Below are 13,698 nucleotides of genomic sequence, written 5' to 3'. Positions count from 1 at the left end.
CAAAACATAGAAAATCCCTCTAGGCTAAACCTTAAGTAACAAAAAGACACAAAAATCAGGAATATACATTCCATTCAGCACAACTTATTTTATCAGCCATTTCAACAAAACAGAATTGAACGCATATCTAACTAGATTGCTTATTAACCCTTTAGAGGACTTCTGACCTGTGTTCCTGCTCTGGTCCCAGCAAAAGACAACACACAGACAGAGAGAACACTTTGTTTTACGCCCCCTCCAGCTTTGAAAGTATCTTGTATCCTCATTGATCATCTGGGTCAGGGGCCAGCGAGGTTATCTTAGCTTCTTAACCTTAAGAGGTGAAAGGGTTTTTCCTCTGGCCAGGAGGGATTTCAAGGTGGTTAGACTTCCCTTTCCATTTATGACAGTCCACAGGGTGCACATCAAGGAACGTTCAAAGCGAGATGGGCGTTCTTTTTGGGGAGACTAACCCCCATTGCGCTGACCAGGAGAAGGGGGAAGTGGGAGCCTGCAGCACCATCTAGCGGCCAAAGGAGAAATCGCCGGCTTCTGGACCTGTGTGCATGGTTGGTTCGGTTCACATTCAAAGCTGTGTCACGCCAGGTTGGGAAAATGGGGTTCTGCTGCCCGACATCATCCTCTGGAATGACTCAACCCAATAGGACACCTCCTACGATACACTGCTCCGAGTGACACTCTCAAACAGGTCCCCACAGCTCCCCGGCCGCCCCCCACCGGGAGGCAGGTGTGAGAGGATTGTTCTCCCCAGCTGACAGAGAGAGAAACGAAGGCTGAGAAAGGCGAAGGGCCTTGTCTTCCATCACACAACGTGTCGGGATAGAGTTGGGAACAGGACCCGGGTGTCCTGACTTTCAAATGAACCATCAGTCTGGAGTTTCACACACTGAATGATCAGAATAAAGTCACCTGCAATGAGCTACAGACCAACAACCATTCACACTGATTCTTCAGCAAGTGTTTTAGAAGCACGAGAACACCAGCGAGAACCAGGGATGGCTCAGAGATAATCAGCAGCGAGAGGGAGAACAATTCACCAAGCAGATGATTGGTTCTGGCTTATTTGCTGGGCCTTAAACGAGAACAACAAAGTCCTGAATCTCTTCCCTGCCACTAGACCCCCTGCTCAGCCAATCAGCGGGGAGACTCTGGCGGTGGCCTGAGGGTTCCCCAGATGGCCCAGGGATGGCTCAGGTCACCGGTGAGGATCACTCTCAGAGCACGCTTCCTGTCCCATCTCTTTGGGAGGCCTCCCACCATGAGGGCTACAGAGCAGCCCCCTCCTCGCCAGTGGAGGGAGGGAAGCAGGAAAAGAGAAACCAAAAAAGACAAACCCCAAGGACTCGAAGGGACAAAGGCCTAGCTGGGGGAAAATTGTCCCACCTTAACCTCCTGTTTTCCATGCCGAGAATTTGGCCAGCACCGGGCGGATCAGGCTGCCTCGGTACCAAACCTCTCTGGGGCTCTTCCCTTCTCCACAGGGACGTCTGTCTTCTCGCTCAGTGAGCAGTGGGAAAGGAGAAAACTCCAGAGAGGCTCCACCTCGCGCTCACAAACGAGACCCTGAATTCTCTCTCAGTCCTCAAGGAGACACCTCAAGAAGGAGACTCCCTGCAGCAAAGCCCCGGGGGTCTCTGAGATCCCCCTGCCCTGCAGCCTGTCCTCCCTGGCCGTTGTCGTGGACTCTCTGTGAGGTCACCGCCTCCCAACCGCCTTTCACCAATCAGCTGAGTGCTGCAAAAGGCCCTTGTGATGTCACTGCCACCCCCACCCCTGCCCTGCCCTGCAGGGCTCATGTCCTGCCCCGAGCCGGCTCCTGTGCGTGTTTGAACTACTCCCCCTGGGTCACCCCCACACACTCAGTGGTCGTGCAAGGGTTCACGCAGGCCACACGTGGAACCATCAGAGGATGCTCAATGGGCCACACTCGGTTTTGCAGAGATTTGGAGACGTGAAGGCCAGAAGAGACTCTTAGATCATCTCATCTGGCCCCCTACATATCACAGGCCTCCTGTATGGCGCAGTCGTGAGTTTTGGACCAAAGCAGACTCCAGAAAGGCATCTCATCAAGGGATGGAGGAAGCACCACTTCCCTTGGGAGTCTGTAGGGGGCAGGGATGCTGTGGGGGGCAGGGAATTGACCCCAAGGCCACACTTGTGAGTCTGTATCATAACACACATGCACAACAGCACTGCGCGAAGTATGTACACGTCACCTTAACTCTGATGTTTCCTAACGTTTAAAGGCCTGGTCTCCAGGGTGTTCTTTGTGCTTCTAGATCGATTTTGGGGAGAGATGCAATCATTTAGTTCAGAGTGGGAGCCGTGTTAGTCTGTATCAGCAAAAAACAAAAACAAAACGAGGAGTAGTTCTGGCACCTTAGAGACTAACAAACATATTTGGGCACATTTGATGGTGTGGCTGATGTGATTAGGTCCTAGGATGGTGTCCGTACACTAGATATGTGGACAGAGTTGGCAATGGGTTTGTTGCAAGGACAGGTTCCTGGATTAGTGTTTTTGTTGTGTGGTTGCTGGTGAGTATTTGCTTCAGGTTGGGGGGCTGTCTGTCAGCGAGGACTGGCCTGTCTCCCAAGATCTGTGAGATTGAGGGATCGTCCTTCAGAATAGATTGTAGATCCTTGATCCTTCCCTGGAGATCTTTTAGTTGGGGGCTGAAGCTGATGGCTGGTGGCGTTCTGTTCCTTTCTTTGTTGGGCCTGTGCTGGAGTAGGTGACTTCTGGGTATTCTTCCCTTCAGCAGGTAGTTTTAAGATCGCTTGATAGAGATTCTGTAGGTGTTTGTCTCTGTCCGAGGGGTTGGAGCAAATGTGGTTGTACCATAGACCTCGGCTGTAGACAACGGATCGTGTGGTGTGCTCTGGATGAAAGCTGGAGGCTCACCACACGATCCATCGTCTATAGCCGAGCTCTGCGATACAACCGCATTTGCTCCAACCCCTCAGACACAGACAAACACCTACAGGATCTCTATCAAGTGTTCTGACAACTACACTACCCACCTGCTGAAGTGAAGAAACAGATTGACAGAGCCAGAAGAGTACCCAGAAGTCACCTACTCCAGGACAGGCCCAACAAAGAAAGGAACAGAACGCCACTAACCATCACCTTCAGCCCCCAACTAAAACCTCTCCAACGCATCATCAAGGATCTACAACCTATCCTGAATGACGACCCATCACTCTCACAGATCTTGGGAGGCAGGCCAGCCCTTGCTTACAGACAGCCCTCCAACCTGAAGCAAATACTCACCAGCAACCACGCACCACACAACAAAAACACTAACCCAGGAACCTATCCTTCCAACAAAGCCCGTTGCCAACTGTGTCCACAGATCTATTCAGGGGACACCATCATAGGGCCTAATCACATCAGCCACACTATCAGAGGCTCACTCACCTGCACATCCACCAATGTGATATACGCCATCATGTGCCAGCAATGCCCCTCTGCCAGGTACATTGGCCAAACCAGACAGTCTCTACATAAAAGAATCAATGGACACAAATCAGATGTCAAGAATTATAACAGTCAAAAACCAGTCGGAGAACACTTCCATCTCTTTGGTAACTCGATTAAAGACCTAAAAGTTGCAATTCTTTAACTAAAAAACTTCAAAAACAGACTCCAACCAGAGACTGCTGAATTGGAATTAATTTGCAAACTGGATACAATTAAATAAGGCTTGAATAGAGGCTGGGAGTGGATGGGTCATTTCACAAAGTAAAACTATTTCCCCATGTTTATTCCCCCCCACCCCCACCCCCCACTGTTCCTCAGACTTTCTTGTCAACTGCTGGAAATGGCCCACCTTGATTATTACTACAAAAGGCTCCCCCCCCCCCCCATTCTCCTGCTGGTAATAGCTCACCTTAAGTGATCACTCTCGTTACCGTGTGTATGGTAACACCCATTGTTTCGTGATCTCTCTGTATATAAATCTCCCCACTGTATTTTCCACTGAATGCATCCAATGAAGTGAGCTGTAGCTCACGAAAGCTTATGCTCAAAGAAATTTGCTAGTCTCTAAAGTGCCACAAGTACTCCTTTTCTTCAAGTGAGATGGTAATTCCTTAATTCCCTGGGTTACTTCCTGGCCATTTCTGTGACTTTAGTGCCATTATGAAAACTGTTCTCAAAATCTCTGGGTCCCCTTGCCCTACGCTGTGGTTATGAAAGCTCCTTCTCAGCTCCTTTTACTTTCCTGCTTTCCAGTTACTGTAAATAAACCATTAACACAATTCTTCTTGTTTCTTCCACATTCTTGTCTTAGTTTCAGTTGTTGTGGGCAGAGTCATGAGATGTGTTTGTGACACTCTACACCTTGGGGGAGCGTCTTATGCTTAGAAGAAGCACACGGGATCTTTTCAGGGGAAAAGGCAATACGCTGCATTTCTTGAAAATACAACTCTTAGCATACGCATTTCATCACACACACACACACACACACACGTCCTGCAGATGTTCTTACAGTTACCAGTTTGCTGTAGCTCTTGTCAATCTAACGGCCAGTTAGACTGAACACAAGCGAGGAGCTGAGCTCCGTCGGTCGCAAACCCATGCTCTGAGGCTTTGCAGGACTGAACCCAGAGTCTGATGGCAAAACACCCCAGCTTTAGACTTGTAAATTCCAACTTTCGTCTATGGATTTTGCAATGTCATTCTGTAATCGTTAGTCCTCAAGTGGGATTAATCTCCGGGTTTTCCGCTGTTATTGTTTGGTGGTTTTGTTGGCTTCCCATCCTTAGATCTTCTTTGTCTTGCATTCAGGGTGCCTGCCTCGCCTCTGAGGTCATCAATGCTGCTAACATGTTTAGCGTCGGATACGGTGGATGTTTTCTGATTGTCTTCTGCTGTTTCCAAGTCTCTCACATCTTCTTGACCATCTGGACATTTGTGAGGGCTTTTCACAGACCTCAGAATCTGGCTGATGCACCTTTACCAATGGCCCACGAGGCCGTTCCTTCCTGCTCTCAGAAAGGGTGGCTGGCAGACATGGTCAAATCCTATCCTACATCAATCCATTTAATACATGGTTATTCCTTGTCTTTCATTATGCAAAATGGAAACATAAAACCCTACTCCTCTAGGTGCCCTGTAACCCCCATATTCCTCACCTTGTATTGAATTGTGTTGTTACCTTGCACGGCATGGTTTCCATGTATCTGGGGTAAGATGAGGAGATACCAGCAAGGAAAGTCAGGAACCCCCGGGTGGGGTGTGAAACAGCCCATCCACAGCCGTTGCCCAGCAAGGAAGCTCCCATTCAGTGATTCCCCTGCCTGAGGCCACAGCAAGGGAATTGCTGCACCGTGCTGGGAGATTGAGCAATGCCCCCATTCCCACCGCAGACATGCCTGGACTGGGGCTTCCCAAGCACACGGGCTGAGGGGGCAAAAACCAAACCCAAACCCGGGGCCCACGCTTGGCCTTTCTCCTTCCCCACCGACACTGCCAGCAAGAAGGACACTGAAGACTTGAGACTGCAACTGAGGGACCCTGACGGGCCCGGGCACACAGCACGTCGTACGTCACACACAAAATGTCGAATCTCGCACCCACAACTCCTTGCACGTCACACCCACAGAACATATCGCACGTCGCGCACACAGCACGTCGCACGTCAGACACACAAACACGTCTCACACACACACAAAACATGACACACAACCCGTCTCACAGAGAGAAAACACGGCGGATCAGGCTGCCTCGGTACCAAACCTCTCTGGGGCTCTTCCCTTCTCCACAGGGACGTCTTATGAAAGGAGACTCAGGGAGCTTGGCTTGTTTAGCCTAACTAAAAGAAGGTTGAGGGGAGATATGATTGCTCTCTATAAATATATCAGAGGGATAAATACCAGAGAGGGAGAGGAATTATTTAAACTCAGTACCAATGTGGACACAAGAACAAATGGATATAAACTGGCCACTAGGAAATTTAGATTAGAAATTAGACGAAGGTTTCTAACCATCAGAGGAGTGAAGTTTTGGAATAGCCTTCCGAGGGAAGTAGTGGGGGCAAAAGATCTATCTTGCTTTAAGATTAAACTCGATAAGTTTATGGAGGAGATGGTATGATGGGATAACATGGTTTTGGTAATTAAATATTCATGGTAAATAGGCCCAATGGCCTGTGATGGGTTTTTAGATGAGGTAAGATCCAAGTTACCCGGGAAAGAATTTTCTGTAGTATCTGGCTGATGAATCTTGCCCATATGCTCAGGGTTTAGCTGATCGCCATATTTGGGATCGGGAAGGAATTTTCCTCCAGGGCAGATTGGAAGGCCCTGGAGGTTTTTCACCTTCCTCTGTAGCATGGGGCACGGGTCACTTGCTGGAGGATTCTCTGCTCCTTGAGGTCTTCAAACTACAATTTGAGGACTTCAATAGCACAGAGATAGGTGTGAGGTCTTTTTTAGGAGTGGTGGGTGAAATTCTGTGGCCTGCATTGTGCAGGAGGTCAGACTAGATGATCATAATGGTCCCTTCTGACCTAAATATCTATGAATCTATGAGTCTGTCTTCTCGCTCAATGAGCAGTGGGAAAGGGGAAAACTCCAGAGAGGCTCCACCTCGCGCTCACATACGAGACCCTGAATTCTCTCTCAGTCCTCAAGGAGACACCGCCAGAAGGAGACTCCCTGCAGCAAAGCCCCAGGGGTCTCTGAGATCCCCCTGCCCTGCAGCCTGTCCTCCCTGGCCGTTGTCGTGGACTCTCTGTGAGGTCACCGCCTCCCAACCGCCTTTCACCAATCAGCTGAGTGCTGCAAAAGGCCCTTGTGATGTCACTGCCACCCCCACCCCTGCCCTGCAGGGCTCATGTCCTGCCCCGAGCCGGCTCCTGTGCGTGTTTGAGCTGCTCCCCCTGGGTCACCCCCACACACTCAGTGGTCGTGCAAGGGTTCACGCAGGCCACACGTGGAACCATCAGAGGATGCTCAATGTGCCGCACTTGGTTTTGCAGGGATTTGGAGACTTGAAGGCCAGAAGAGACTGTTAGATCATCTCATCTGGCCCCCTACACATCACAGGCCTCCTGCATGGCGCAGTCGCGAGTTGTCAAAAATGTAAAGGGAAGGGTAAACCCCTTTAAAATCCCTCCTGGCCAGGGGAAAGCTCCTCTCACCTGTAAAGGGTTAAGAAGCTAAAGGTAACCTCGCTGGCACCTGACCAAAATGACCAATGAGGAGACAAGATACTTTCAAAAGCTGGGAGGAGGGAGAAAAACAAAGGGTCTGTGTCTGTCTGTGTGATGCTTTTGCCGGAGACAGAACAGGAATGGAGTCTTAGAACTTAATAAGTAATCTAGCTTGGTAGGTGTTAGATTATGATTTCTTTAAATGGCTGAGAAAATAGCTGTGCTGAGTAGAATGACTATTCCTGTCTGTGTGTCTTTTTTGTGACTTAAGGTTTTGCGTAGAGGGATTCTCTATGTTTGAATCTAATTACCCTGTAAGATATCTACCATCCTGATTTTACAGAGGTGATTCCTTTTTACTTCTATTAAAAGTCTTCTTGTAAGAAAACGGAATGCTTTTTCATTGTTCTCAGATCCAAGGGTTTGGGTCTGTGGTCACCTATGCAAATTGGTGAGGATTTTTACCAAACCTTCCCCAGGAAGTGGGGTGCAAGCGTTGGGAGGATTTGGTGGGGAAAGACGTGTCCAAACTACGCTTTCTCAGGAACCCAGATAAAGTTGGTGGTGGCAGTGGAAGTTCAGGGGCAAAAGGGTAAAATAGTTTGTACCTTGGGGAAGTTTTAACCTAAGCTGGTAAAAATAAGCTTAGGAGGTTTTCATGCAGGAGGGGGTTGAGGGATGCGGGGCAGCTTAATTCGGGATGGGGGGCTCCCCAGCTCCCACCAGCATAGCCCTGCAGCTCCTAGGTGGCAGAGGGGTTGGGGGGGGGTGTTTCCACACCACTCTGCCCGTGCCTGCAGGCCCTGCCCCCCGCAGCTCCCATTGGCTGAGGTTCCTGGCCAATGGGAACTGTGCACACCCCCCAGGACCAGCAGGGGTCCCACTCCCAGGCTGCGCACTGCACCCCCCTCCCCAGCACGAGTGGGGTCCCGGGCCTCCTCCCCCAGCACCTGGGATGCCCCCAATCCGCCCCTAGTAGTACACACTTAGTAGATTACAAGCTTTCTAATGATATGTTACATGGGGCATTTAGCATAAAGCATATTCCAGGCATGTTATATTCCTGTTCATAAGCATATTTTCATAAAGCATATGAGTGCAACGTCACAACGGCCTCACAGAGAGTAAAGTTACCATGAGCTTTGGGTTTAGGGAACCCCGGGGAGCAGACCAGGCTCCCTGCAGTGCAGGAATCACTTCATGGGGCAAGGGGTGCTGCGTGGAGTTTACAACATGGCCACTGTGGTCACTGTTGCAGGGAATGGGGTATTGCGGGACAGCTGCTGGAGGATGGTTCGGGTAGATGTAGGCCAATGCCATCTGGAGAGGTGGTTTTACTGCATCACCGTAAGGGAGCAATTACATTGGCCAAAGAGAAATTTGAGTGCAGAGCTGGGCACAGCGAGGTGAATGCAAGGCAATGTATGCCAGCCTAACTGTGGTGTTGACAGGCCTAAGGGGCTTGTTTGCTTGAGGCACAGCTAGCCATGCCATGGTGTAGGGGCCATGACCAGCTGTTCTGCCCACACTACCCTTGGGGAGGAGAGGCCTGGCCTTCCCTCCTCTCCTCGCTGCTCCCTCAGGAACGGCAGGAAACCCCAGCCAGACCCAATGGGAGACGAGGGCAATAGAGCAATGACTGCAGCACTAGGAGAGCCTGGCAAAGAGCAGCCACCAGGGGCTGTCACCAAGGGACCCACCGAGGGATGTCCCTGTATGGTGACAAACCCCAGAACTGCAGGGCAAATCTTGCCTTGCCGAGAGGCCCTGTCTCTCCCCCTTTCCCCCCTCCCCACACATGTCCCAGCCCCAGGCTCTGCACAGGCTGGACCTGGTCCCAGAGGAGTCAGTTATGGGGCCTCCACGGCCAGATGGTCTATGTCCTTATCCCATTGCTGGGCCAAGCCAGCATCTCTGCCCCCTGCCACCCTGCCCTCCCCACAACTGCTCCTGGCTGGGCTAGCTGCTGGTGGTTCCTCGGCCCCACAGGGGCACCGTCAGCCTGGCCTTCGAGATACCCAAGCTCTGGAAACGCCAGTGACAGCTCCTGAGTCTAGCTGGGACCAGGAGCCAGCCAGGAGAGCTTGGGGCCAGCTGCCCCCAGTCTGCAGGGTGGGGCTGACCATGTCCTGGACTCCCCTGGTCTGAGGTGCTGGCCCCAAAGGCATCACAGTTACTTTGTAAATGCACCCTGCTGCCCTGGTGAGAGAATTTTGGGATAAGGAGGTGATTTTGTGGGGCCCCCTCTAGGGCTTTGGTGCCTCCCCCAGCCATGTGCTGCAGGAGTAGCGGAGACCAGTGGTTCGTGCCAGGGCCTGTGCAGAGCAGCCAGCTCTCTGATGGAGCGGGGAGGTGGCCTCTGCCTTCTCTGCGCCCATTTAACAGAACACTGAGGCACGGTGGGGGTCGGCCAAATCCTGTAGGGGATGAGGATGTGAGTGCTTTAAATGTCAGTGTTAGCCTCCAGGGCCTGGGTCCCCACAACAGGCCCAATGGCTTCAACGATCAAACCTGGGACCTCAAAAGAGGCAGCTCATTATGATTTTAAGGGGAGCTGAAAGAGTTGGGGTCTGCTCTGGGCCCTGCCTTAACGGCGAAGGGGGGCACTGAGTGCCCTGTATGGGCCACCCCACAGCCAGAGGCCGATTAAGGTTTCCTGGGGCCCTGGTCCAGAACAAGTGCGGGGCACTTCCCCACCCCTTCTAACTGTGGTCCTGCCCCCATTCTGCCTGTGGCCCTGCCCATGGCCCCACCCCTTTCTGCCCCTTCCCCAGGGCCCTGCCCCTGTTCCAGATGGCCTCCCCCGACCCCCGCTTGCCCCATATTGGAGAAGCTGAGGCCGGGGCAGGCAGCAAGAGGTTTTCCAGCCCCGGGGCTGCAGCACGGGGTGGGCTCAGGGGGCACTCGGGGCTTCTCCGGCCCTCCCCCCACGGCTTCCGCCAGGGAGTGGGATCAGAATGTGGGGGCTTTCCTTGCCCTGCCTGCCTGGCAACCCCTGGGCACAGACTCAGTGGCTAATCTGCCATTGCCCCCGGCACGTCACCCTGGGTTGGGGATGAGACCTGCCCCCGGAGGTACCCGCTCTGCTGGTTCAGCCCTGGCAGGGTTTGGACTGGGAGCGGGATCTCTGAACAGCTGCTTGCGATGAGGGGTGCTCGGGTCTTTGTGTGAAATCAGCTGTCGGGGGGGCTCAGCCCTGCAGGATGGGCACTTGTGTCCCAGAAGCCAGCACGATGAGCGACACCAACAGGGTCCCACAGCAAAGGGGTGAATGTGCCCCTGAGACTGAGCTCCCCTCTCCGGGGCTGCCCCGGCAGGGCACTGGATGAAGATAGAGGCTCGAGGGTAGGATAGCCCTGCCCTTGCCCTGCCAGCGCTGCCGGCCCTCGGGGCTCAGGGGATTGGCTCAGGGCTGCCAAGCCACTAAAGACACACCCCACCCCTCAGTTCCTGCAGTTTTGTTTCACTAGTGTTGGGGACCCTGGGGCATGGCCAGTAGGTAACTCGAGGGGATGGAAGACCACGAGTGTCGATGAAGCCCCCTCGCACTAGGCCCAAGTGTCCTTGTACCCCCTGCCTGGAGGCACTCGCAGCAGTTATGCTGAGGATCTGCAACAATATGTTGCAGAGTCAGACTGCCTGAAACTAAACAAGGCCGAACAGGGCAGATATGGAAGAACAATGCTGAATAAAGCAGCTTTATGTATAGGTTAACAAATGATACAGAGAACAAGGGAAGTAGCTGGGAACTGGATTGGCTGGCTAGATGGATACTTAGGGCAGCTTCCTATTGGATAAGTATGCTGAAGAAAGGATGATACTAAACTGGGAGGAGTGGTAGATACGCAGGAGGGCAGGGATAGGATACAGAGGGACCTAGACAAATTGGAGGATTGGGCCAAAAGAAATCTGATGAGGTTCAATAAGGATAAGTGCAGGGTCCTGCACTTAGGATGGAAGAACCCAATGCACTGCTACAGACTAGGGACCGAATGGCTAGGCAGCAGTTCTGTGGAAAAGGACCTAGGGGTGACAGTGGACGAGAAGCTGGATATGAGTCAGCAGTGTGCCCTTGTTGCCAAGAAGGCCAATGGCATTTTGGGATGTATAAGTAGGGGCACAGCGAGCAGATCGAGGGATGTGATCGTCCCCCTCTATTTGACATTGGTGAGGCCTCATCTGGAGTACTGTGTCCAGTTTTGGGCCCCACACTACAAGAAGGATGTGGATAAATTGGAAAGAGTCCAGCGAAGGGCAACAAAAATGATTAGGGGTCTGGAACACATGACTTATGAGGATAGGCTGAGGGAACTGGGATTGTTTATTCTGCGGAAGAGACGAATGAGGGGGGATTTGATAGCTGCTTTCAACTACCTGACAGGTGGTTCCAGAGGGGATGGTTCTAGACTATTCTCAGTGGTGGAAGAGGACAGGACAAGGAGTAATGGTCTCAAGTTGCAGTGGGGGAGGTTTAGGTTGGATATTAGGAAAAACTTTTTCACTCGGAGGGTGGTGAAACACTGGAATGCGTTGCCTAGGGAGGTGGTGGAATCTCCTTCCTTAGAAGTTTTTAAGGTCAGGCTTGACAAAGCCCTGGCTGTGATGATTTAATTGGGGATGGGTCCTGCTTTTGAGCAGGGGGTTGGACTAGATGACCTCCTGAGGTCCCTTCCAACCCTGATATTCTATGATTCTGTGATTCTATGTATAAAAGCCTGTGTAACTTCCTGCTCTGTGTGCAGGATTTAAGATTCTATTCTCCCTGGTCCTTTTTACAGCTGCAAATAAACTTTTCTGCTTGTGATTATTGGGTGTAGCACACCGGATAGCAAACCAACCCCTACTGTTCTTTTGCCTGTCACCACTGGGTGCTGGCAACAATAACAATTATCAAAAAGTGTCATGTTTTCTCTAGTGACGTGCTAACATATTTTGCCACCAGGATAAAGATGGAATAATTCTAATGAATTACCACAGATTTACATTGGTGTAACTGAAATTATGCATTCAATATCCTGTTTCAGGTTAGTAAAAATAAAAGAATGCTGTGGGTTTTGCGGACGTGTACAAGACACAGATTTATAAAAACAACATGAAAACAGGTAGTTATGCTGGGGAAAGGGGAAGCCTTATTGAAGCTGGTGGGCATACCAGCTGTCCTTTGTTCAGGATCAATGTAAAACAATCAAGCTCTTTTGTGGAATAGATGGCTGACTTAATAGAAGTCACCATCAAGTAAAGCTGGAATAGGAGTTGAGCCATACAGTGGAAGGGGCTTTCACTAGGGTCTGAATGCAAATGCAGGGGGATGGGGTTCGGGGTGGGGGGGAGGAAGAGAGGGAGTGTGACACCGCAGAAGCACAAAGGAGCCCCAGAGAAGTATTTGTAGTGTGATCTCAGAAAAAGTTGAGAGAGAGAGAGAGAGCTTTAGGGTAGACTGCTGGATAGAAAGAGGCTTGGAATTGTGAGCCAAGAAACTATTCCTGCTGTCGTTAGGGAAATAGAACTTTGGGTACATTCTTTGTAAATAAGCAGGATTGTGTCAAAAAAATACCTGACTCCATCATCCATTTCTCCCCCTAATGGAAACACTCACAAGACCCAAAATAGTCACTAATTGCTCAGGTCAAAAGGGATAACAATATTGTGAATTCTTTTGTTTTCTGTTCTTACATAAAGAATAGACCTGCTTCAGTAAAGAACCATAAACACTGAAAATACTGTTTTGTTCTCTCAGAGCTAGCTCTCAGTAGATCTAGAAAATAAGAGTGTTTGTTCTTACACAATCCTTAGAATTCAATTATTTGCACAAATCATTTTAATTTTTCTCTGATTAGGATTTAAAAATAAGCAATTAGATCGTCTGTATAGTGTTTAGGAAATTTGTAGGATTAAAATCAGCATGTATTCTGTATACATGGCTTTACCATATATGCAACCTCACATCTACACTTGTAAGACGACCACATTTCCTGAAGCAGTTTCAAACCACTTCAAGCTAGGACAGTTTTAAGCTACTTTATGTTTCAAATGTGAATGGTGTCCAGCTGTGTCAATTAATTTTTTTAAAATTATGACCATGATCTAAGATCCACATTTTCAGAATTTTCTTACATCATTCATATGCTCGGATGAATAAGGCTGCTTTCCTGAACTGCGGTCCATATTTGGAATTGTCTTTATAGTTTAGACTCAACCACCCTTCTTAAACAGTTTGGAAGTTCATAGAATCATAGAATCATAGAATATCAGGGTTGGAAGGGACCCCAGAAGGTCATCTAGTCCAACCCCCTGCTCAAAGCAGGACCAATTCCCAGTTAAATCATCAAAGTTGTTCGATACTCCCTCGGGACCATTTACTCTTTACCCAGATTTGGGCCCTAGTCGGGGAGTGACCTTCTCATGTAACCGAGGAGCAGAATTTGGCCCTAATATGGGTTCAGTGTCTCAGTTAGGCCTGTCTTTTTATCTTATCTATTGATATGGCATCCATCCCGAGAGTAGAAAAGCAGCTGTCCCATTTCAGACAAGATACATCA

This window comes from Lepidochelys kempii, chromosome 28 (assembly GCF_965140285.1).
Source record: "Lepidochelys kempii isolate rLepKem1 chromosome 28, rLepKem1.hap1, whole genome shotgun sequence".
Taxonomy (NCBI): domain Eukaryota; kingdom Metazoa; phylum Chordata; order Testudines; family Cheloniidae; genus Lepidochelys; species Lepidochelys kempii.
This window is presented reverse-complemented; position numbering follows the sequence as displayed.